The sequence below is a fragment of the Diabrotica virgifera genome, chromosome 10 (genome assembly GCF_917563875.1).
Source record: "Diabrotica virgifera virgifera chromosome 10, PGI_DIABVI_V3a".
Taxonomy (NCBI): Eukaryota; Metazoa; Arthropoda; class Insecta; order Coleoptera; family Chrysomelidae; genus Diabrotica; species Diabrotica virgifera.
Window position 1 is genome coordinate 101,753,454 of NC_065452.1, and position 27,175 is coordinate 101,780,628.

Consider the following 27,175-nt stretch of genomic DNA (forward strand, 5'->3'; position numbering starts at 1 on the left):
GAAATTCTTCCTTTGGTTATATGATTATAGCCAACAGTATAATAAATTGTGTACTTTTGTTTTTCAAACATTGGCATAATTAAAAATAAAACAATAGAATCTCAGTAGTAGACGCGTTACAAATATTGCTATATTTTCAGCCCTCTAAATCTGCTAATTAGTTGAGTAAACCATAAATGATCACTCTATAATGAATAATGTCATTACAACTACTATATAAGTTTGTTAAAATGAAAAAAAGGAGGTTTGTCCGTTATTTGTGAAAACGTGAAAACGTGTTGTGACTGTATAGCTTCTTTAGAGGTAACCTTAGCACTTTACAAGCCCTTTAGTAACTTTACCTGAAGTTAGTAGTTAAAAAATTAGGTTATAAATTAAAATGTTGGTTATACATAGTAACCGGAAAACTATCATAATGCTATATCATTTTTTTAATTAAAACTTTACTTAACCTTAATAAAATAAAATTAATAGTTTACAAAATTATCTCTTGAAAATAAACAGTACAATATTTTATTTGTATCAGCTTTTTAAAAGAAATGCATAATTTTATTTATTTATAAAGCTCCACAGCCCGTTAAAGCCTAGGGCTCAAAAGTTTAATTTTCCATTACAATTACTATTCACATTTATTTATATAATTAACATTACAATTCATTTCTTAACCATTTCCCTTTCTGTATTAAGTTCAACTCTATTCAATCTTGCTATCAATAAAATATGCAAGACATTTCCTGCTCCCATAAAATATGTTCAATACGGTGATGACCTAATTATTTACTGCTATGGTAAGTCAGTTCCCATCACATGTAAACTTTTACAAGGTGCAGTAAATCTTCTTCCAGATAGATCTAATAAACTAGGATTATCAATCTCTCAGAGTAAAATCAAATTAATAAAATTTTCCAGAAGGACTTCCACTCCCTTGCCCCAAATGTTATTCAACAGTTTCCCACTATCTGTTGTTAATTAGTGTAAAATTCTAGGTATGATATTTGACTCCAGGTTAAACTGGAAAAATCACATATATGCACTTAAAACCAATTGTTTTAAAAGGTTGAACGTTCTAAAAACCCTTGATCATCTTCATTGGGGTGCCGATGAAACTACTTTATTAAGAGTCTACAGAGCTCTCATCCGATCGAAGCTTGACTAAGGTAGCTTTATCTATTCCTCACCCTCTAAATCTGACCTAGATTTATTAAATTCTGTTCATAATAGCGCACTCCGTCTATGTCTTGGTGCCGTTCGCTCCAGTCCTATCGAGAGCAAATATCGTGAATCCAATAAACCTCCTCTCGCCTTAAGACGACAATCTCTTCTACTCTCATATACTGCATCAGCATCCGCAAATTCCTTTAATCCCGTCCATTCTCTAATTACCACAATACCATCTTCTTCTATTAACAATGTCCAACATGTTATCATAAAATCTATACCTCAATTAATTACTCCGCTGCTTAAAAATATAGACATCCATCTGACTAGTTCATTTCCTCTACCTTCACTCCCCCCTGGACTAAACAGCTTCCTTTAATAGACATCTCCCTCACCATCTTTAACAAACATGAATCTCTCAACAGTCTTATAAAGAAAGCATTTTTAGAAATTATACAAAAAAAATCATGTGGTTTAATTCTGTTTACCGATGCTTCTAAAACTACCACCGGTGTTGGCTGTGCTGTCACCACTAAACATGAACTTGTAAGATCTTCTCGGTTACCCTCAACATGTAGCGTTTACACAGGTGAATATTATATTTTGTTGGCATTTAAATACATCTCCCATCAAACTAGATATATTGCCATTTGTACATATTCCCTTTCATCTATCCATTCAATCAATACAATTTTCACTGACCACTCATTGGTTCAAAACATTCGCGATATTTACCAAAATCTCTCTCCTCAAGATGTAACAGTCTCTCTCATATGGCTATCTTCTTATACTGGAATTACTGGTAATGAAACAGCAGATCATTTTTCCAAAGAAGCTACTAACCACAATACTGGAATAACCACAATTCAACTAGCTAAGCGATCTCAAACTCGTTTTCAAAAAGTCAGTAAATGATGCCTGGGAAAACGTATGGCAACAGAGTAAAATAACTCTACATGAACTCCAACCATTTATTGGTCATTTCTCCCTAGACCTTCTAAGAAGAAGAGAAGCATCGATTATTAATCGATTATTAGAAGACTCCGAATTAACCACACCAAACTTACTCATAATTTCTTGATGTCCTCAGAAACTCGTCCAACGTGCCTCCATTGTAATGTTTACGTGACCGTGAAACACCTCCTCACCGACTGTAAATCATTCATCAACCTATATACATCATTGGATATGAAGACTACTGTTAAAGAAATGCTCAACAACCCTACTAGTCTTAAGAGCTAGTGAACCCTCCGAGTAACGGTCTTCTTGTAAGGCTAGAAATTTGTATAGTAATAATTCATAGCATACCAAGGCTAAAAACCATGACCTGGCAGGCATAAGCCCTGCACGTGTACCTATCTACCAGGTGAATCAAAAAGTGCATAGTTAAGGGGAAAAAACTTTTTCCTGTAAAGTTTAAATTTAAGTATGTGTTTGAGTAAGTTATTTAGAAGAAATGTGTACAAGGACATCGAACAAAGCTTTTCTAGGTTTTTTGAAGCATTCCAAACAGAAAAGGTCTTTAAGTGACTTTTCTCTTAGGTTAATAGTTTTTGACATATAAGCGATTAAAAATTTCAAAATTGCGAATTCGGCCATTTTTAACCCTGAATCGGACATTTGACTGAAAATTTCAATGTTGCCAAGGTAGGTAGATATTCCCGAAAGTCCCGAAGAGTTTTTGCAATACAATATCGAAAACCCCTTTGTTTTTAATTGCTAATCAAGCGGGCGCGACACTGTAGTATGTGAGGACGTTTGAGTTTGCATAAATTCATTATCTCGAGAATGGGCAAATTTGAAGAGAAATCCTCAGACAGGTCGATTTTTATTTTTAAATTAGGACTTTTTGGCACTTATATATATTATATATATATTAGGACTTATATATATATATATATATATATATATATATATATATATATATATATATATATATATATATAATGACGTCATCCATCTGGATGTGATGACGTAATCGATAATTTTTTTAAATGAGAGTAGGGGTCGTGTGATAGCTCATTTGAAAGGGTATTTAATTCTCTATTCAGTAATATAAACGTTAACATAATTATTTATACAGGGTGTGCAAAAAATGTTTCTTTTTTTTTGTGTAAATTAATTTAATAATTTTTTTTGTACACCCTGTATAAATAATTATGTTAATGTTTATATTACTGAATAGAGAATTAAATAACCTTTCAAATGAGCTATCACACAACCCCTACTCTCATTTAAAAAAATCATCGATTACGTCATCACGCACAGATGGATGACGTCACTAGCCCATTCTCGAGATAATGAACTTATGCAAACTCAAACGTCCTCACTTATACTACAGTGTCGCGCCCGCTTGGTTAGCAATTAAAAAACAAAGGGGTTTTCGATATTGTATTGCAAAAAACTCTTCGGGATTTCATCAATTGATGTTTAAACCTACTTTGGCAACATTGAAATTTTCAGTTAAATGTCCGATTCAGGGTTAAAATGGCCGATTTCGCAATTTTTAAATATTTAATCGCTTATATGTCAAAAACTATTAACCTAAGAGAATAGTAACTAAAGACCTTTTCTGTTTGGAATGATTCAAAAAACCCAAAAAAAACTTTGTTCGATGCAAAAAAAAAATTTTAGGAAAATCCCTAATCTTTCCCCTCGCCTGGCAAGGTGTTATGCTGTTCAGAATCGCCTGTCATTGTACACATTTCTTCTAAATGACTTACGCAAACACATACTTAAATTTAAACTTTACAGGAGAAAGTTTATTTTTCCCCTAAACTATGCACTTTTCGATTCACCTGGTAGATACACGTGCAGGGCTGATGCCTGTCAGGTCATGGTTTTTAGCCTTGGTATGCAATGAATTATCACTAGACAAATTTCTAGCCTTACAGGAAGACCGTTACTCGGAGGGTTCACTAGCTCTTAGACTATACACAGATCACGAAGAATTATTGTTTTTAAAAACCGCTCAGCACTACCACAATATTTAATACATAATACACTCAGATGCAAAAAAACGCAACGGAGAAAATTTTGGTCAAATTCAAAGTATTTCATTTTTTTTAGCCGTATTTTGATGATATTTTTAGCACACTATGTAAAAATTTATAAATTTTAAGTTGCTATAGTGAGTATTTTAATAAAATTTTGTATTTGACTTATTATACGGGGTTAATCGAAAGGTGGTTTTTTATCCTAACTTTTAAACATCCTGTGGAATAATTTATTTTGCGAATTTTCGTAAAACCTTATTTTTCGGCTGCAACGATGTCTCCTAATCATTGTATTTTTTGTTCCATGTCAAAATCTGCCTTGGTTCATTTTTTAGAGCCAAATGAATTTGCCACGCACAATTTAAGACTTTTTTAATGATGATTATTTTGGAGTTATTTTGTAATATGACGACGTGGCCTTGGTGACTGTTGTCATTGTGTCATATTGACACTTACATTTTGTTTACCTATGATTGATCATGGTTCCTAGTGTCGAAGATTGTGCGAAAGCCGTTGCTCTGGTTGAAGATGGGCGAAATTATGAATATGTGGTTAGAGTACTACACACTCATCGCTCTACCATCCAAAGGGTAGTGGAACGTTTTATATGAACTGAAACAAAGAAGCGTAAAGCGGGAAGTGGCAGGAAGCGCAAAACTACCGCTTTAGTGATCGTTTTATACGAGTCAACGCTTTGAGGGATCGTCATTTAACAGCGGCGCAAACAAGAAGTCAGCTTCAACAGGTTCGAGACAATAACGTAAGTGTATTTACAGTTCGTCGAAGATTACATGAATTTGGTTTGCAAAGTTGCAGACCAGCAACTGGACCCAAATTACTTCCACGGCATAGAGTGGCTAGGCTACAATTTTCCAGGGAACATTTACATTGGAATTTAGGACAATGGAGTAATGTTCTTTTTACGGATGAGTCGAGATACTGTCTCCATTCATTATATGGGAGAGAACGAGTATGGCGTCGAACTGGATAGAGATTTGCGGAGTGCGGTTTCAGTCCCCGCGTTAGCCATGGAGGGGGTTCGATGATGGTATGGGCAGGAATATCCCGAGAGGCGCACACTGAATTGGTATTTATTGAGGGTTCGTTGACTGCTTACCGATATATTGAAGAAATTTTAGCGAATCACGTAGTACCCTTTTCTCAATATATCGGCGATGATTTTCTATTAATGCAAGATAATGCGCGACCCAACATAGATAGTGTTCGCCAGATCTGAACCCAATAGAGCACGTTTGGGACATGCTTGGTAGAAATATTAGAGATCGCGAAGTCGCGCCAGAACTTCGCTTGGCTCTAGAAGAGGAATGGCAAAACATCCAGCAAAATGATATTCGCAACCTCGTAGACAGCATGAGCCGACGTGTACAGGCAGTTATAGAGGCTAGGGGAGGCAATACAAAGTATTAAGTTATATTTTAGTAGTTTTTATTTGTTATTTGCGTACTTAGGTTAAGTTACATTAAGTTGTTTTTTTTTATGTTTTGTTATCGTTATCATTGTTCATTAAAACCAATACCATGCCGTTGCTTTTAATCATTATTTAAATAAAATGTCGATATCTAAAATGTCGATATGGCATTCCTTCGATATCAGTCATCAAAGCCCTCATCGTCGTATTACAAATTAATACAAAAGATAATGGTAATAATAGGAAAAGTCGTGAATTGTGAGTGGCAAAGTCATATCGCTCCTAAAAATGAACCAATCTATATTTTCACATGAAACAAAAAACATAATCTTAGAAGACACGGTTGCAACCTAAAAACAAGGTTTTACGAGAATACGCTAACGGAATTATTCCACAGGATGTTTGAAAATTAGGATAAAAAACCACCTTTCGATTAACCCCGTATAATAAGTCAAATACAAAATTTTATTAAAAAACTCACTATACCAAATTAAAATTTATAAATTTTTATAGTGTTCTAAACAAATCATCAAAATAGAGCTTAAAATAAAAAAACTGAAATACTTTGAATTTGATCAAAATTTTCTCCGTTGCGTTTTTTTTGCATCAGAGTGTATAATAGACATAAGTTATATAATTATTATTTGTTTTCATTATTTAATAATGTATCTAATGTTAGTGTTCTTGTGCCAATGGCCATAGTTGTCGAGGTACTTTATGTAAATAAATAAATAAATAAATAAATTAACCATTTCCTTCCATTGATTTCTGTCCAATACTTTTTTGTCAAATTCTCAATATTACTTTTTCGTATGTTTTCATATACTTACGCTATGCTTTAATTTCTTTCTTGGTCTACCTCTTCTTCTTTTTTGTATTGGCTTTCGTGATAATACAATTTTCGGCATTCTTTCTTTTCTTACAATGTGTCCTAAATATCGTATTCTCTGTGTTTTTATTATCGTCGTTATTTTTGGTTCGTTATATTGTTCTTAAAGTTCTTGATTATTCCCTCTTTTCCATTGACCACCTATTTTCACACCTCCATATATTGCACTTCGGAATTTTCCTCTCCCATCTTTCTAAAAGGTGTATTTCTGATTTTTAAGCACCTTTGTTTGATATGTATATTATGTAGCTGTAGGATAACTGTTTTGTAGATTCTAATTTTTGTTTTTCTTGAGACATCTCATTAATGACCGTAATGCTCCATACTGTTTGTTTACTTTTGCCTTTATCCCTTCTTCTTAATGTCCATTTTCCTCTAATTTCACACCCAGATAAGTAAATTCTGACACTCTTTTGAACATGCATGTATTTCTTCTATTTTCAATGTGTAATTATCTTCTTTTTCTTTATCTGTTCTTCCCATTATCATGTTTTTTGTATTTTCCTTATTTATTAAAAGCCCAAATTTTTTTGTCTGTTTTTGAAATATTGTTCACTAATATTTTTAGTTCTTTTTGACCTTAATAGTGTTAGATCGCCTGCGAATGCTATACGTTGATGTCCAGTTTTAAATTATATTTCTTGCATATTTGTTTGGCTTTTTCCGATTATTCTTTGTATTAGATTAAAACGAGTCCTCGATAGTGTGTCTCCTTGTCGCAATCCTTCCTTTGTTTAAAAATTATTTGATTTACGACTACGACCCTTTCACGCTATTTCGTTTATTGTCAGTCATTTTTACCATCCTGACGATTTTACTTGGTAGCAGTGGAGGCTCGTCAGAGGAGGCAAGGGAGGCTTAGCCTCCCCAAAAATTTTTTTACACACGCTACACTGTTTTGTTTATCTTGAATCGCGAAAAACAACAAGCATTCTCACTATTATACAACGTGTAAATTTCATATTATCACTAAATATCCATACGCACGGAGCATTAGCATTAGAACGCATGATTGCGTCTCAGTTTTTTTATTATTATTGTAGGCAGGACCCTGGGTTATCCCAAAATGCATGAACGGAGCCGAGAAGCCGGCCACCTCCGTTGCTAATGCTCCGCACAGCGCAGCAGGCGTTTAAGGAGACCCGGTCTCCTAACAGTGGCATCTACGGTGCCATCACACGCTGCCCGGAAATTTACCAACGGAGGCTAACTAGCTTCTTGGCTCCGTTGCCGTTGCGTGCATCTCGGGACAACAAATTTTAGGGTCCTGACTAAAAATAATAACAAAACTAAAAGTGCGAATTTTGTTATGGAATTTGGTATTTGGAGTTAGAATAATATTTGGAACAAGTTGTTCAAATAACTTTTTCCGATATTTGTAACGCAAAGCAAAATATTGGTAATTAATCATGTTTTTGGATTTTGGCCTACTGCGACCGCGTTTAGAATTAAAAAAATTCAGTTGAGTATCTTAAAAAATGTGAACCTTCAACTTGTATGGACTGCAAAACTTCAAATCTGTATTTATTTTGATATGCATATCTACCTTACAAAGATGGAATTGTTAACAAATAAACGACAAAAACTTTGGTATTAAACTTTTACTTCTTCTTCTTCTTCTTTTTATATAGGCATTACTCTGTCTGTTTTTCAATGTGCCTCCAGTAAGTTGTCATTCCATCTTTTTCGTGGTCTTCCCACTGATCGTCTTCCTATTGAGGAACCGTCTTTCGCCGTCCTTACTACTCTATTTGTTGCCATTCGGCTTATGTGGTCGTTCTATTCTACTCTTCTGCTTTTCACCCAGTTATTAATGTTGTCCACCTTGCATCTCCTTCGTATATCTGCACTTCTAGCTCTATCCCACATCGTCTTACCATCGATTTTTCGCAATCTTTTGATCTCTGCTATTTCTAGCATTCTTTTTGTCCTTTCTGTATCAGGTCGTGTTTCTGCCGGTATGTCATTATTGGTCTGATGACTGTTTTGTAAATTCTGCCTTTCACTTCTTTTCCGATGTTTTTATTTCTCCATATTGTTTCATTCAGGCAACCTGCGGCTCTGTTGGCTTCATTCACCTGATCTTCCACTTCTGTTTCGAGCTTTCCGTAGCTGCATAGTGTGATGCCTAGATATTTAAACTCCATGAGTTGTTCTATTATTTGACCCTCCAGCTCTAATTTACACCTTATTAGATCTGCTGTTATAACCATGAATTTAGTCTTTTTTGGGGAAATTAACATGTTAAATTTTCTAGCGGTTATATTAAATTCGTGCAGCATACGTTGTAGATCATCTTCACTTTGAGAGATTAGTATTGCGTCGTCTGCATAGACGATTATTTTAAGTTGTTTTTCTCCCATTTGGTATCCTTTTTTTGTTCTTACTTTTTTTTATTATTTCGTCCATGACCAGGTTGAACAATAGAGAACTCAGGGAATCTCCCTGTCTTATCCCATTGCCAGCTTCAATTGGGTCAGTTAGTTCTTCATCTACTTTTACTTTTATTGTGTTGTTCTGGTAGATATTTTCGATCGTTTTAATTATTCCTAGAGGTACCTCTCTTGCGTACAATAAATGGATAACGTCCTTTTTTTTGACCCTATCAAATCCCTTCCTAAGGTCCACGAAACATAAGTATGCCGGTTTGTTGTATTCTAACGATTTTTCTTGAATCTGCCTCATTATAAATATAGCGTCGGTGCATGATCTTCCCGACCTAAAACCTTGTTGTTCAAACTTTTATTTCATTAAGCTTTTCATTAAACTTTTACAATTAGACTAATTATTTTTAAAATGATATGATATTATGAAATTATGAATTATGATGATATTATGAAATGTAAATAAAAATGGTCAAAAAATGAGGCCTTACATTACATTTTTTGGCGCATTTTTTTGCTAGTGCAAATTTGTCCAGATATTTTAAGTTAGGTATCGCCTCCCCTATAGTAAAAATCACGAGCCGCCACTGCTTGGTAGTCCCATCTCTTTCATTAAATCGTATATCAGTTTGTTTTCTCTTTATCCTATCGTAGACCTGCTGAAAGTCGACGAACACAACATAATAATATATTATACTACTGTTTTATGTTCGCAGCACGTAGTCTGGATTTATTTTAGCCCAAATATTTGGTCTGTCGACCTATTGTTTCTAAATCCTGCCTGATATTCGCCCAATATTTTTTCCGTGTATTGAGTTAGCTATTATATTTATTTTATTATATTATAAATTCTAGTATATTTTCTTGTAGTAATTTATTTGGTCTGTACAGGAAACCAATCTAAATTTTACAATTTCTTATTTTAAAAATTACAATTAGGTACATTAAAAATATTAAAATTTTATTTTAACATTTCTCCGTGTAGTATAAACGGTTGAATATAAGGGTTTTTAGTACTAGGGGCGTACAATATGACCTATAAGATCTAATATATGTCTCCTTGTTTTACCTTCTCAAAAAATATATAAATTCCCATACGTTTAACTTACCATAAGATAAGCCACTATCGGACATTCTGGCAATATCTTGTTCCAGATTTTTTGTATGAGTTAAACTGGTACATTTTCCAATAAAACATAAAATATGCTTGTCATTTTTGTGAGCCTTGAGTCTTGAACTCTAGGCCATTTTACTCATATCCAGTTCCTTCTGCGATTGCAGGGACATGTGTGTACCACTTCTTCCTTTATGTAAGCGATTTTGCTTGTTCATTAGCTGGTTATTGCCTTTATGGAAGATTGTTAGTTATTTGACCGTTGCTATTTTAACTACTCTTGTGTCCTCCATTGTACTGATGTGATTGTTCCCATATCAGTACAATGGAGTATTGTTCTGATGTGGGTGTATTCTCATTTTCTGTTTGTTCACTCTATGATTTTGGATGTGTCGAGTCTTATTTCGGATGCATACGTCACTATTCGTGTCATACTGGCCTTATAGGTTCTTGATTTCATCTCATAGTTAACGTATCGGTTATGTCATATAATGTTATTAAGACATCCTGCTAATCTATGTGCTCTTTGTACACTTCGCGTCAAAAAAAAAACTGGTACAACTCTTATAACCGAAAATCGTGTTTTTCAAGTTGTGTAAGTTGATCTTGTCACAAGTGTCATTCTAATTTCTAGGGCAACGTTGCCAGTTCAACGAAAATATTATATCAAACTAGGTAAAAACGGGGATGTGCGACAAACCGCATTTTTTAATATACTAAAAACTAAAATAATTGTAATTTTCCGTCATCTCAATTAAGTATCCATACATTGATTCGTGTTTTATTATAATTTATGAAAATATTTAAATTCAAAAATATTGATAGATAATAAATCTTGACATGACTTTAAATTATTATGTTTAATGTCAAATCGAGAGGTGTGATTGGTTCCTCGTAAATTGTAGGACAAAACTGCATTAAGTTGTGTAGAATAAATAAAACACTGGAAAAATTAAAAATTTAATTTGAAATTAATACAAAATGAATAACTTTTACAGTGAACAAGTGTGGAATTTAAATATATGTATTACAATTCGAAATATACATTTTAAACTTTATTTTTTTGTATTTAGATTTAGTGCAATTCCGTTATCTGTGATGGCAACAACGACGTGATTCACGAACAATGATTGTCAGTCTGAACACAGGTTTACATTGGGAAAAAAAGTGTACCAGTTTTATATGACGCGAAGTGTACTTGATATCTTACTCCTTTTTCAACGTCTCCATAGCTGGATAGTGTAATTCCTAGGAATATAAACTTTATTTCCATTAGTTTTTCAATGCTAACTCCAGGGACTTCATCTATATCTTCATCATCATGATCAGCATCCCTCAACCTCTTGCATCCCCTGTTGGATATAGATCTCCTCCATATTCTTTCATTGTTCTCTATCTTGTGCCTTGTGTGTCCAATTTCACACTGTTTTGCTCAAGTCATCCATCCATCTTTTTTGGTGGTCTACCTCGGTGTCCTTTATCTCTCTAGGTCTCCATTCTATGAGTCTTGTGTTCCACTTATTATCATTTAGACGTGCTACATGTCCAGCCCATCTCCATTTGGCTTGTGCAATTTTTTCTATGACATCAGTGACTTTGGTTCTCTCTCACTATCCTATTTGGTACCATATCTCTTCTTATTATTCCCAACATTGCTCTTTCCATTTTTCTTTGGGTTATTCTCAATTTACTTGCAGAATGTTTAGTTAAAGTTATGGTTTCGGAACTATATGTTATTACCGGCAGTACGCATTGGTTGCAAACTTTTTTTCTTCAAGCAAATCGGTAGCGTTCCTTTTAGAATATGCCTGTTTACATCTTATTGGTTGTTAATTGATTACTATTGTTCGAGTTTTTTGAGTTGGAGTCATCATGTTACATAATCTGATTTATTCCTTCTTGCAAAATTTTGGTTGTACGTTTCAGGGTAGTATTAGAGCTAATAAGATTAACTGCTTGTCCTCCATTCTTCTGGTATTTTCTTATGTCTTATCTTGTTAATTAATGTTGTCAGTTGATACATCATTGGCGTTCCACCATATATCAACAATTCATTTGGTATCCCATCTTTTCCTTCAGTTTTTCTGTTGTTTAGTTTTTCAAGTGTTTTTGTACTATGTAAACTTCTTCATTTATGGTAATTTCTGGCGTTTGTCGTTCCAACATCATTTATATTTCATCTGTAGATAACTTCTGTAGATAGTCAATCCATACACCCTTTTCGATCTATTTTGGCCCTATTAATTCCTTAATCTCTGCTCTTTAACTCCTTACAGAGCGTCATATTTGAGTACAAAGTTTACTCGAGAGTTGGGTCTAATGATTTCTTCATTTCTTATCCTACATATGGTCTTGATTTTCACGCTCTCCACAAAATTATGTAAAAGTTTGAGAGCATCGATAACCTTTATGGCAACCGACATGGTCTTATTGCACTTGTTATGCAGTAACAACTAGTCTTTGAATCTTAGCGAGATTATTCCTCTAGACTGACTCTCCTGGGGCACTGTTCCATAAGTGACAATTGGTCTCACTATTACCGTAGATATATACCTGAGGACATTATATGTCCTTTGTAAGAGGTTAAAGAACAGAGGTGAAGCAATTAATAGAGCCGAAACAAGAAAAGAAGTTATATATAGATGAACAACAAATGACAATGGATCAACAAACACCAGAAATTACCATAAAGGAAGAAGTTCACATAAGCAAGCATGAAGTATAAACAAATATTGACGACAAACATAGCCGAAGATGTAACACCAACATGTAATATGATTACAAGTGCTGTATCATGATTACAAGACATCATGAAAAACCACTTAGGGTACGAATCAAAGAACAAGAAGCAAAAAATGGATGACAGGAGAAATACTATTACTAATGGATGAACGATGACGACACAAGAATGGCCACGATGGCAGCAATATGTATAAAAACATTAACAGGCAAATAAAAGCAAAGATAACAATAGCAAAAAATGAATGGCTTAAGCAACAATGTATCGATCTAGAAAATTTACCACGACAGCACGATGATCGTAATTTACATAAAAATCTTAAGGAGACTGTTGGAATACACAGAAAACGAAGACCAACTACCATAGTTAATCAGGATAACCAGATAGTGCTGGGTGAAAAGGAGAAAATTGATATATGGGAAAACTATATCCAAGAGCTCTTCCATGACGAAAGACCCATGAGTGAAGTTTATAAAGACGACCAGCTGACTGAATTACAGATTCATTAGCCTGGTGAGTCACACTTTAAAGATATTCTTAAAAATACTACATCAAAGATTATACATACAAACAATGTGAATGGGATATCAGAGATTTTCAGTTCGAGTTTGGGCAAGGTTTAGAACAAGAGAAGCAATATTTAGTAACAACACAGGTGCTGGTCCAAAATTGTTACGATCAGAGGAAGGACGTGTTCCTATGCTTTTTAGATTACGAAAAAGCGTTTGATCGTGTCCAACGCCACAAGTTAATGCAGATCCTCAAAAAACTTAATATAGACCAAAAGGACAAGATATACAGGGTGATTCATTAAGAATGTCCAATCTTTGAGATGTAGATTCTAGACCTCAAAATATTAAGATTTAACCCAAATCATTTAAATAAAATGTGGCTCGTTACTGAGTTACAGAGTGTTTTATTTAAAAATTTAATAACTATTTTTACCCAGGGCTTTAAAACTATTTGACATATCCTTGTCATAATTGGCAGAAAATATAGGTACTTTACATCCTACTAAATTATGATAAATAAACTTTTCTGGCTACTACCAGAGGCGTACGACAGGAGAAAGAGAATGGTTGACCCTTCCCAAATTCTATTGCTATTTTAGCACAATATTTCGATTTTCCAATACTTTCTATGTAAGTAATATACTCTTCATTCATAACGTTTAAGTCATTAGTTTTCGAGATATTTGAAGTTGAAAATGGAACGGCATAGCTATTTTGATTAATGTATTGTGCTCCTTAATTTTTAACTTTAAATATCTCGAAAACTAATGATTTTATCGGTACGGATGAAGATTATGTTATTTGCACAGAAAGTATTAGAGAATCGAAAAATTGCAATAAAATATTAATTCCGCCAGTGGCGTAGAATGTGGGAAGGGTCAACCATTCACTTTCCCCTGTCGTACGCCTGTGGTACTAGCCAAAAAGTTTTATTTAACATATTTTAGTAGGCTGTACAGTATCTACACTATCTGCTAAGTATGATACGGATATGTCAAATACTTTTAAAATACTGGATACAAATAGTTAATATTTATGTAATAGGGATGTTTGATTTAAAAATTTAAAAATTATTTGTACCCAGTACTTTAAAAGAATTTGAAATTGCCGTATCATACTTGCCAAAATGTGTAGGTACTGCACACCTTACTAATTTATGTTAAATAAACGTTTCTGGCTATTACCAGAGGCGTACACGGGAAAATGAATGGTTGAACCTTCCAAATTCTACGCCACTGATGGAATTGCCATTTCAGCATAATTTTTAGATTCTCCAATACTTTCTATGCAAATAAGATACTCTTCATTCGTATCGATAAAATCATTAGTTTTCGAGATATTTGAAGTTAAAAATGAAGGGGCACAATACATTAATCAAAATAACTGTAAAGTTTCATTTTCAACTTCAAATATCTCGAAAACTAATGACCTTAACGTTACGAATGAAGAGTATATTATTTACATAGAAAGTATTGGAAAATCGAAATATTGTGCTAAAATAGTAATTTCGCCAGTGGCGTAGAATTTGGGAAGGGTAAACCATGCACTGTCCCCTGTAGTACGCCTCTGGTAGTAGCCAGAAACGTTTGTCTATCATAATTTAGTAGGGTGTACGACAACTACACTTTCTGCAAAGTATGACAAGGATATGTCAAATAGTTTTAAAGTACTGGGTAAAAATGGTTATTAAATTTTTAAATAGAACACCCTGTAACTCAGTAACGAGGCACATTTTATATAAGTGATTTGGATTAAATCTTAATATTTTGAGGTCTAGAATCTACAACTCAGAGATTGGACATTCTTAATGAATCATCCTGTATATTGAAAACTTATACTGGTATCAAACGGCACAATTAAAAATCGACAATTCTATAACCAAACCCATACATATAAGAAGGGGTGTTCGACAGGGTTGTGTGCTTTCCCCTCTTTTATTTAACATTTATTCGGAAGCCATATTTCAAGAGTCTTTGGAAGATGCAAATATGGGAATCAAAGTGAATGGAGTATTGATCAAAAACATACGATATGCTGATGATGGTGTCTTAATTTGTGACAACATAATCGATCTTCAATAACTTGTCACTATAATCGGAGAGCGAATGGGATTAGAGATTAATACCAAAAAGACCAAATTCATGATCATCTCCAGAAACTCGGATGCACTTGAAAGCTCCACCACAGCACTGAATACTATGTCCATTGAAAGATTGAGCAAATTTAAATACTTGGGAACGCGCCTTTTTGAGGACTGGGCATCGGACAGGGAAGTAAAAAGTCGCATTAAGCAAGCTCGACATGCTTTCGTAAAATTCAGGAAGGTACTGACCTTTTCAGAGTTCTATCTTCAACTGAGACTAAGGTAGTAAGGTTCGCTAAGTGCTACATATGGTCGGTGCTGCTATATGGCGTAGAGGGCTGGACACTCAAAACGAGGAATACAAACAGATTAGAAGCCTTCGAAATGTGGTTTTATCGCCGTATCCTAAAGATACCATGAACGGTGAAAGTCACAAATGTAGATATCCTTAAGAAAATCAACCAAGAACGCCAACTTTTCGAAATTATCAAGAAAAGGAAAACGGCATATCTCGGCAAAATACCAGTTCCTTCAACTTATAATCGAGGGTAAAATTGAAGGCAAGAGAGGAATAGGACGCAAGAAAATGTTCTGGCTCCCATACATAAGGCAATGGATAGGGATTAACGATATAAAATCTCTGATACACATTGCAAGAAACAGAGAGTTTCAAGAAGAAGAAGAAGAAGAAGAAGAAGAAGAAGAAGAAGAAGAAGAAGAAGTATAAACACACAGTACATGAAGTACACTTGAAAAACTATATAACGGAAACTTAATGTATTGTTTTGTATTTTTAGAATGATTTCCGAAGTGAAAATCGAAACGTCAAAATAAACTTATTTTAAAGTAAATTTGTGGCTGATTCCCAATAAAAATAGTAAATTTGAGAACCATGATATTCCCTAGTGTGTGTGTAACTGTTTATTAATTTCTCCTTCCTTCATTAAAGTAAATATTTTTGTACAGATTTTGCTGACATTAACTGTGTATAATTTATTAGTGAATCCTCGTTCGTACACTTCATTCTAAATCCCAATCCTGAAAGTTTGTCTGCTTTTTCAAAAGTGGGTTAATTGCCTCCACAGAAGCATTCAACCCAAAAGAATCTGATGCTACATTTTATTATATAGGTAATGAACGAAGTCAACGATCAAAGAAAAAATTAAAAAATTTTAATTGCCATTAACTTTAATGGCGGGAGAAGTACAACAGATTTTCGAATGTATAAAAAACTGGCGTGAAAGTTAAGTCAGGAGCAAACGCTGTGATTTTCAATTATTCTTTCGTTATGCCTTAAAGGAGTTCAGTGTTGGACTGATATTACAAAAAATATTGTCATGTTTTTGGAAATACTTTGGAAACTTTGGAAATAATAAGAAAAATAACGGTTTTATGATAATTGGGGATTATGGTAATCTCCAGGTATTAGGGAAGGATTAAAATCATTACCTATAATTGTATCAAAAAGTTGGCATCGCGGATTCCAAATGCATTTTCAAGTGCTGACCATGCAAGAAGGTGGAAATTTATTTCCGTCACAATACGAGAACAAAGTTTAAATAAACAAAAAATTGAATAGTACATAAGTGGTGAACAACCTCAAGTAGGTGTTTAATAAACAATTATGATCCACAAATTAATATCTGTGATTATATACACGTGCCATATCACATAATTTCTTCTTCTTCTTCTTCTTATACTTGTTGTAGATCTATCGATCTGTTAATTCCGACGTTGAAGTATTTCTTGTGAGGTAGACTGCCAGCTATCTCTCCATCTTTTTGGTGGTCTCCCCGGTGGATGCTTGTCTGCTGGTTTTCCTTCTAGCGCAATTATTCTTGGTAGTCTGTGCTCCTCCATTCTTTTTACATGACTGAACCATTCACTTCGTCTTTGCCTGCCCCATATGACTACATTGTGCACGCCACATTTTTCCCTGATGATGTTGTTTAGTATTCTATCTCTTCTTGTCTTTCCTGCTATTGCTCTTAGTGTCTTCATTTCGGCTGTTCGTAGCATGCTTTTGGTTTTATTGATGTCTTCTCTTAATTCAACGCCATAGGTCCTAACAGGTCTGATGCAAGTTTTATAAATGCTAACTTTGCTGTCCATTCTCATATATGGGTTATTCCAGACCACATCTCTCAAACATCCGGACAAGACAGCGGCCTTGTTAATTTGTCCTCTTAGGTCTCTGGCTGGGTCATGATAACTGGATAATTCTACACCTAGATATTTGAACATAATTTGTCATTATTAAAAATATCTTTCTTATGTATATTAAAGTACATTATTTTGCATTATTGTGAATAATTATTTGGATATATAATTTTCTTTTTTATTCGAGCAATTTATATTTCGAGCAATTGACTTACTGTAATTGAGTAATTGCGTTCGAGCAATTAGCCTAGGATATGTGTTATTATATTCTTTTTGCATAGTAAATGTTATTGTCTCTTCCTTATCGTTTATATTATTCAGGAATATGTCCAACAACTCTGGTCCATGATACCATATTGAGAACACAACATCTACAATATCTACATATCTCCACCATACTGTGATTTTAAATTTTGTTAAGAAATAATATTGGACTAATAATGGAGATAAAGCAGGGCCCATTGCTAGACCAAAATTTTGTTTATAGAATTCATTATTTAGTTGAAAATAGTTATTGTCAATACATACCTAATGTCAATAACTCCTCGTAATCTTAGAGGTAAAACATTAGTTAACATAATTATTCTTTTTCTTCTTTTAACTGGACTATGTCCTGTTTCTTCTGTTACAGTCTCTGCTGCGATCCGGAGCTCCAGCTCTCGTACCATCGTTTTATGGGTCTTCCTATGGGTGGCTTGGTGTTGGGCTTCAGTGTTTTCGCTACTACGTCTTGAAAGCCGAGCTCTCTCAATGTATATTCGTTTCGTATCCCATCTCTGAGTGTGATACCTCTTATGGATCTTACAGTTTTCATCTCTGTTGTTCTTATTATTTGTTTGATCTTTGTTGTCTCGGCCCTATAATCGCATAATCGCTTATGTTGGATAATAAAAAAGTGTAGGTACTTTAACAACTAGCTATGTTCTTCATAAATACAGGGTATTTCTAAATAAGTGCGACAAACTTTAAGGGGTAATTCTTCATAAAAAAATAATTATTGCTTAATGAATAACAAAATTGCTTTATAAACAATTGCCTTGTTTCCGAGATACGGGATGTTCATATTTTTCTTACAAACTGACGATTTATTTATTGCTCTAAAACTGATTGAGATATGCAAACGAAATTTGGTAGAGTTTTAAGAGGTAGTTATTGCGCATTTTTTGCCATACAATTAAAAAAATTTATATTTTCCATTGGCGCGCATATGGGTCATATTACCCGTATACACGCCAATGGTGAATATAAAATTCTTAATACCTTGTATGTAAAAAAATGCGCAGTAACTACCTCTTAAATCCCACCAAATTTCATTTACACATCTCAACCGGTTTTAGAGCAAAAAATAAATCGTTAGTTTGTAAGAAAAATTTCAACACCCTGTATCTCGGAAAAGAAGCATTTGCGGGTATACGTTTATAAAGCAAACTGTCATTTCTTTTTCATGCAGAATTATCCTTTAAATTTCTAAGTTAAAGTTCTTAAAGTACAGCTGGTTCCTAAAAAAACTGATACGACTTTTAGTAAGATTTGATCATTTTGAGCAGTGTAATTAATACCGACCAATCAAATTTTGATTGGTCTGACATTATATTATATTTATTATGACAGACCAATAATAAAATAAACAAACAAACAACAAACATCTGATTACATAATATATGTCAATTCATAAATTGTAATAATTATTAAGGTCTAAATTTTGGATATTATTTTGAATTACTGCATTTTATAAAGAGTATATATATAAATGATAGCTTTTACATAAAATAGAGTTGTCCAGTTGTTGTTATTATTTTTAATATTATTAAGGAATAAAACGAACTACTTAACTCAACAATATATTAAAGTAAGAATTCTTTTAAAACTGTTGTTCTGCTTACGTTAAAATGGTTCGCTATGGCAGATTGATAGTGACCAAACATCTTCTAATTTCGTTACAATTCTGGCTTTTAGTTCTTTACTAGCGTGTGGAGCCATTTTTTGAGGTTGAATAGAATAAGTTAGCTGACAAATTTTAAGATTTGGCAGTGACAGTGACAGTATGTAAATAACAAAATTTATCCTTCAAAATGCACAGCTCAATTTTCTACAAAATACGCTTTAAGAGTCGTATCAGTTTTTTTAGGAACCAGCTATATGTAACTTCTTTATTATCCAACCTAAGCGATTGAATAAAAAAATGGAATGTTAAGATAATCTGGGGCTATAGTTAGGTTTTGATTTCAGTATTTTATAAATACTAGAATATTCCACAGGATGTGGTGAACTTTGAGAAACAAAACACAGTTTGATTGGTACATCCGGTTTACAATGACAATTTACATCTTTAGCAACAATATTATTACAGTCATATTGTTAAAGAATAAGGCTATAACATATTAAGAAAATCACTTAATCGGACAACAGGTTTAGGAAATTCGAGACAACAAAAATTAGCCATTTTTAAGGTGGTGCGTGAATTTCTTGGAGTACCTAGTGTATTTATTTGTATTCTAGGCACTTTAACTTGCTGAGTTTTTATCACACATATTTCTTATTTGGTGAACTAGGTGGTTAAGTACTCCCATATTTTCCATTATAGTCCAGAAGGGATCCCATTTTACTGAATCGGAAACCTTTTTGTAATCTACGAAACAGCAGCATTGGCATATTTTGTTCCCTTGCTTTTTCTATTATCTGTTTGGTTATTATTCTAAACTTGAAGCCTTCGAAATGTGGCTATACAGGCGAATCCTAAGGATATCATGGACGGACAAGATAACTAACGAGACCGTATTACGAAGAGTGGGAAAAGAAAGAGAGGTGATGTATACCATTAAAAGGAGAAAGTTAGAATATCTCGGACACCTAATGAGAAACGGCACTAAATACAGATTACTGAAGGTAATCCTTCAAGATAAAGTATTCGAAAAGCGAGGAATTGGGAGAAGAAGAATATCATGGTTAAAGAACCTGAGGAAATGGTTCTCCACAACAACAACTAATCTATTTAAAGCATCAGTTAATAAAATAATTATAGCCAGAATGATCGCCAATATTCGAAACGAATAGACACTAAAAGAAGAAGATTAGTCTAAAATGAGGAACAAAATATATTTGCCGCAAAATAAAAGTGCGATGTGTTCGTGAAATGACCAAAATATAGATATTTGGTATTGAATTAGCAAAGAAAATAACAGTAATAGGTATATATAAAAATGTCAGTATATAAATAAAATAATACTTACGTTTTTTCCTTTCAAGAAAATAGTAAAAAATATAATCGATTATTTTAAAAAATTCTAGTACTTTCTAATTAAAATTTGTTCCCCATTTTGAAGAAATTTTAAACGTCTTTGAAGTAAAGATTTGTTTGATCTTTCCTCGTAATTTACAAGTTTTAATTTGTTTTGGGAGAGGCTTAGAGGCTCTTTTATTATCATTTATTAATTGAACTAGTTTAAAATTAATTGCTATAATAAACTCAGTAGCTTGTTAAGTACTGATTGACAATAAACTGTACATAAAAATATGAATTAATGAAGGAACATTTGATTCAGTGCCGAACTTACATTACCACATATTATACAATGGAGTTTAGAAGGACCCAACAGAATAATTCTGGAACGAAAGAAAGCCTTTGCAAACGTCTAACTTTTCACCGAAAGGACACCGCACACATCTTATGAAAAATATATGTCACTCAAATGAAATAAAATTTACATGAATATATGCGTCCTGAAATTTCAATAATTTGATACCATTGCGCCAACTCTGAATTTTGCTTAATTAGTGCGTAATTGTAATTAAAGTTTATCAAAATCGGATTTTGAAGTCCATAAAACTGGCATCCATAAATAATATTAGTCTAGCGGCTATTGAATACAGTCTATTCACCACTAGCTTAAGCCGATTAAAGGCGGTACAACTAACCAAATTATACCTACTTTATTATCAATAATAATAGGAAAAGATAAGAGTACAAGTAAGCATCTGCTTTAATCGCTCGAGAAAGATTTATGGAGTAAGCGAATCACAAGATCTTTTTTCTCTCTTTGACACACGTATATTCCTATTTGATTTTTGATTTATTTTTATCAATTTACGCTCTTGTTAATCAAAATACAAATAATTGGCGCAATGGTATCAAATTATTAAAATTTCAGGATGCGTCTATTCATGTAAATTTTATTTCATTTGAGCGACATTATATTTTCCATAAGATGTGTGCGGTGTAATTTCTAGACTTTCTGCACCCTACATCCGAAGTTATCTGTAACTTTGACGACCTTTGATTTCCACCTCCTGTATCTTTTCTCCTTGGTAAGGATGTAGTGGCGTATTTGTTTGACTAATTCTGTCCAATTATCTCTCTCCTGTGCATGTTGTTTTGTTTCGGAGAATGAGTAACCTGTCATGTCCTTTACTTATTTGATCCGACCATCGTAGTGGAAATCTTCCTTTGGCTCTTTTGCCCGCTACGTTGCCTTCAACTACCATTCCTTGCATGACGTCTCTTCTGCTAGTTGTATGTCCAAAATATCTATATTTTGGTTGATAGTTGTGATGAGTCTAGTTTTTAAGTTAAGTTCTGCCAGTATTAAACTATTTGTGCGATGTGTAGTCATGGTATGTGCAACATTCGACTATAGACCCACATTTCAAATGTCATTATGTATACGCTTTGAATCCAATTTTTTGATGGTCCAAGTCTCTAAAGCGTAGGTGGCGATAGGAAATATTAATGCTCGAGCAAGGCTTAATTTTGTGTTTTTATTGTCAGTGTTCTTTGTGATACTTCGACGGATGTCGTCTTCGCATCCTCAACTGTTAGTAATAATGGAGCCTAAGTAATTAAATTGTCTGACCATTTCGTAACCTGCCATGTTTCTTATCTCTGTTTGATTGTTTCCGATTATATTGATGATCACTACTTTGGTTTTCTGTATATTTATTTTCAAACCATATTGCGTACCTACTCACCGTGCCTAGCCTATTAATAATTTGTCTGAGTTCTTCGGGTGAAGACGCTAATATAACATTGTCATCATCGTAACATAGGTTTTTGATTTTTCTTCCTCCTATAGTTGCTCCCCCTTGCCATTTCTCAAAAACTTAACGCATAATGCGTTCACTATAAAGTGATGAGCGCGCTAATAACAGGCAAAACAGCACAAAAGATGGAAAACGTATTAAGTTGTGAGATAACAAGAAATGAAACTAGTCGAGCTGGGAAATTTAGCGATATTAACGTATGAATTTACATTATATTGATTGTTCCCCACCTTTACACGTATCATATGAGTATCTCAACTAAAACTGTCACTATGACAGTGGCAGTTGCCATACTCATCCGATACGTTTAAAGGTGGGAAACAATCAACATAATGTAAATGCATAGGTTAATATCGCTCAATTTCCCAGCTTGACTAGTTTCATTTCTTTTTATCTCACAACTTAATACTTTTTTCATCTTTTGTGCTATTTTGCCGGTTATTAGCACGCTCATCACGCTCATCACGCACTGTATATACAGTGATGAGCGTGCTAATTATTAGCACGCTCATCACGCTCATCACGCACTGTATATACAGTGATGAGCGTGCTAATAACCGGCAAAATAGCGCAAAAGATGGAAAACATAATACATTGCGAAACAAAAAGAGAAGAAACTAGTGGAGGTGGAAATGATCGTTATACAGGGTGTCCCGAAAAGATTGGTCATAAATTATACCACAGATTCTGAGGTCAAAAATAGGTTGATTAAACCTCACTTACCTATACATATACAATAATGCACACAAAAAAGTTACAGCCCTTTGAAGTTACAAAATGAAAATAGAGTTTTTTTCATATATCCAAAAGTCTTAGAGATCTTTTATTGAAAATGGATATTTGGGACTCTTATGGTAGCAACATCTTAAAAAAAATTAAAGTGAAATTTTTGCACCCCATAAAAATTTTATGAGGGTTTTGTTCCCTTAAACCCCCCCAAACTTTTGTGTACGTTCCAATTAAATTATTATTGTGGCACCATTAGTTAAACACAATGTTTTTAAAACTTTTTTGCCTCTTAGTACTTTTTCGATAAGCCGTTGTTTATCGAGATATTTTGAATATCTGTCGAATCCACCACATATTTGTATATGGTTAAGTACGATTGTAGCGACCTGTTAATAATCTGAAACTTTATTTATAATTTACATTTTTAGGTATATTTTGAAAAAGAAGCCACATCTCGATAAAATATGACTTATCAAAAAAAGACTAAAAGGCAAAAAAGTTTTAAAAATACTGTGTTTAACTAATGGTACCACAATAATAGTTTAATTAGAACGTACACAAACATTTGCGGGGTTTAAAGGAACAAAACCCTCTTAAAATTTTTATGTAAACATATTAAAAAAGAAGCCGCATCTCGATAAAAACTGGCTTATCGACAAAATACTAAGAGGCAAAAAAGTTTTAAAAACGTTGTGTTTAACTAATGATACCCCAATAATGAATTAATTGGAACGTACATCAAAATTTGGGGGGGGGGTTTAAGGGAACAAAACCCCCATAAAATTTTTATGGGGTAGACAAATTTTACTATAATTTTGTTTTAAGATGTTCCTGTCATAATAATGATACATGTCCATTTTCAACAAAAAATCTCTAATAGTTTTCGGTATATTGAAAAAAATCGATTTTAATTTTGTAACTTCAAAGGGCTGTAACTTTTTTTTTGAGCACATTTGTACTAAGGTAAGTTAGGTTCAATCGAACTATTTTTTACCCCAGAATGTGTGGTATAATTTATGACCAATCTTTTCGGGACCCCTGTATACGTATAAATTAACATTACATTACATAGTTCCCCATCTTTAGACGTCTGTGACAGGAGTATTTTATAAAATTCTACTGTCACAGTGAGAGTTGTCATACTCCTCCGATACGTCTAAAGGTGGGAAACTATGTAATGTAATGTTAATTTATACGTTTATAACGATCATTTCCATCTCCACTAGTTTTATCTCTTTTTGTTTCACAATGTATTATGTTTTGCATCTTTTGCGCTATTTTGCCGGTTATTAGCGCGCTCATCACTGTACAACTGTACATAAAGGATGTTAAGTAAGCGAGTACAACTATAAATATAGAAAAAGAAAATCATTGACAAAAAGTCGCAATGTGAATGTAAATACAAAACTAAAATATATAAATAAAGATGGAATTCAATCATAGACACGTGTTTCTGACTCATTAGTCGTCATTAGTATGGTATAGCCAAGTTAGAACAAGAAGCAATTTAACTTGGTAAGGATCACTACAGGAGCAATGTTACTATTTGTTACAACAATGTAAGAAGAATGTGACAACAATGTCACAAATAGTAACATTGCTCCTGTAGTGATCCTTATCAAGTTAAATTGCTTCTTGTTCTAACTTGGCCATACTATACTGATGACGACTAATGAGTCAGAAATACGTGTCTATGGTTGAGTTCCATCCCATTATTGATCCCAAATTAAATACATACAATCACTTAAAGACTTACAGACATCATCACCATCAATGGCATTATTCTTCGTAAGTCTTTGCCGCGTATTACTATTGCCTTCTTTGTTTGCCGATCCTGAGCTACTATTTGCCATTTTCTCCAGTTCCTCTCTGACTGCATATTTCCACCGTTTTCTAGGATGTCCTACAGACCTTCTTCCATCTGGTCTTTCCCAATACTGATTACTTATAAGGCGATTGTCGATACTGCGTATCATATGTCCTGCCTATCTTAGTCTATTGATCTTTTAGATTTTCCTTTCCAAAGAGAGACTCGTTGTTATGTCAGCGCATTCATTAGTTTGTCACGTTTTCTGTAAGGGTCTTAATACTATTCGAAGAATTTTACGTTTTCACACCAGCAATTTATTTACTTCTTTTTTTGTTAGCGTCAATGTTTCGCCTCCATACGCGGGTGTATGGTAAATTATGGTTTTTATATCTGGATTTTGCACCTCGTGAGAGGAGTTTTACACACACATTAGCTATTGCATTGCACAGAAAAGTCAGTTTCCCTCCATTATTCGCATTTCAACTTCTCGTTCTACTTTGTTGTCATTAGTGATTATTGCTCCTAGATATTTAAATTCTTTAACCATTTCGAAGTTATTCTGGTTTATAGTAACATTTTGCCTTACTCACCGTCGTTTCTTGAACAAAGATTAACATAACCTGATCTAACCTAATGTAACTAACCTAGGTTCGAAGTTTCAAAATTTTTCTTTTGAAGCCATCGCACGGTTGACAGGCAGACAGAGGAGAGACAGACAACAAACAAAACAGCTTCACGAAGGTTATTATAAGGTATTTAATGAATTTATGGGTAGCTGAACTAATGTAATATTGATAGTATTTCTTAAGTTTCGGTAACTTAATCATTAAAATGGCAGATGGGCGCCCTTTTTTCCATTAAAATTATGAACGATAATCACCAAGTATCTTATTACCTTACCTTATATACGTGTACCTTTGTTTAGCTACTAAAAAAAATAGAGTTGAGCACTACAGAATTGAGGCACGATGTTCACATAGCTGTGACTTGTTTCTTCCACTTTTTCCGGTCCTTTATTTGTTTTCTCTAGTCAATTATGAATTTTCTTGGGAAAACACTTTTTTATAAACTGAACTCACAAATTTCAAACTTTTATTTTCGACTTACAAAGATTTTAGTAACAACACAATAATTTAAAATCGGACTTTACTATAATATTTAATCAGACTATATTTAGAGATTTTAATCAGACTTTACTATAATATTTAATCAGACTTAAATTTATTATTTAATCAGACTGAAAAATATTGATTTTTACATGGTGTTCTATAATTTTATAATTGCTGATTTTGCTGTCCAGTACGTCGCAATTAAGTCGAGAATGTTCAAGCGGTAGCCTCGTGTTGACTCCACGTGGTAGAATTTACTGGATGGTAGCGGTCATTGTACTGTAACTAGTCCCTTGTTTCCATTTCTTCTGTCAGTCTGGGCGATATCAAACCAATTCCTTCGTGGTCTCCCTACTCTTTTCTTCCCTTATTCTCCTGCTTGCGGAACTCTTGGGACGTTTCTTGCTATTCTTTCTCATTCTTGTACCATGTCCTTTCAGAATGTTGTTCATAGCTATCTTAATTTTAGTCACTACCACTCTGAATAACATACTTGTATCACCATAATACCAATGTCGCAAGTTCTTCAACCATGAGGTTCTTCTTCATCCTGGACTGCGTTTGTCTGCTATTTTTCCCTGCATAATATTTTGCAATAACCTATATTTGGGACCTCTCATTACATGTCCAAAATACTCCAGCTTTCTATGCTTGATGCTTTTAATAATCTCAGTAGTCTTGCTGGGACGTTCTAGTATTGTGGAGTTTCGAATCTTCTCCACCTAGAAAACTTTAAAAATTCTTCTATAGCACCCCATTCCGAAAGATTCAAGGCGATTTAGATCGATTATATTCACAGTCCAGGGACACCATAAATTAAGAACGAGAACACGTAGCAGCGAAGTAGGCGGATCCTCTATGCCAATTTTAGGTCTTTGTTACATAACACCTTGGACATCCTTCTAAAAGAGGCTCTGGCCTGTTCTATCCTAGATCTAATTTCGCCGTGACTTTCTGCGTTACAATTTAATTGCTGTCCAAGGTAAACGATTTTATCAACTTGCTCAAGTTTGGTATTATTTACA

General features: G+C 33.7%; 1 protein-coding gene across 2 annotated transcripts in view; it reads left to right on the forward strand.

The window, feature by feature from the left end:
* The first annotated feature begins 257 nt into the window (after window positions 1-257).
* The window catches only part of LOC114329727 (solute carrier family 12 member 6), a 551,775-nt gene continuing 524,857 nt past the window's right edge, over window positions 258-27,175 (forward strand). For both annotated transcript variants that reach the window (XM_028278912.2, XM_028278916.2), the window contains exon 1: window positions 258-303. The gene's annotated coding sequence lies outside the window, so the exon portion shown is untranslated. The remainder of the gene's footprint in view (window positions 304-27,175) is intronic.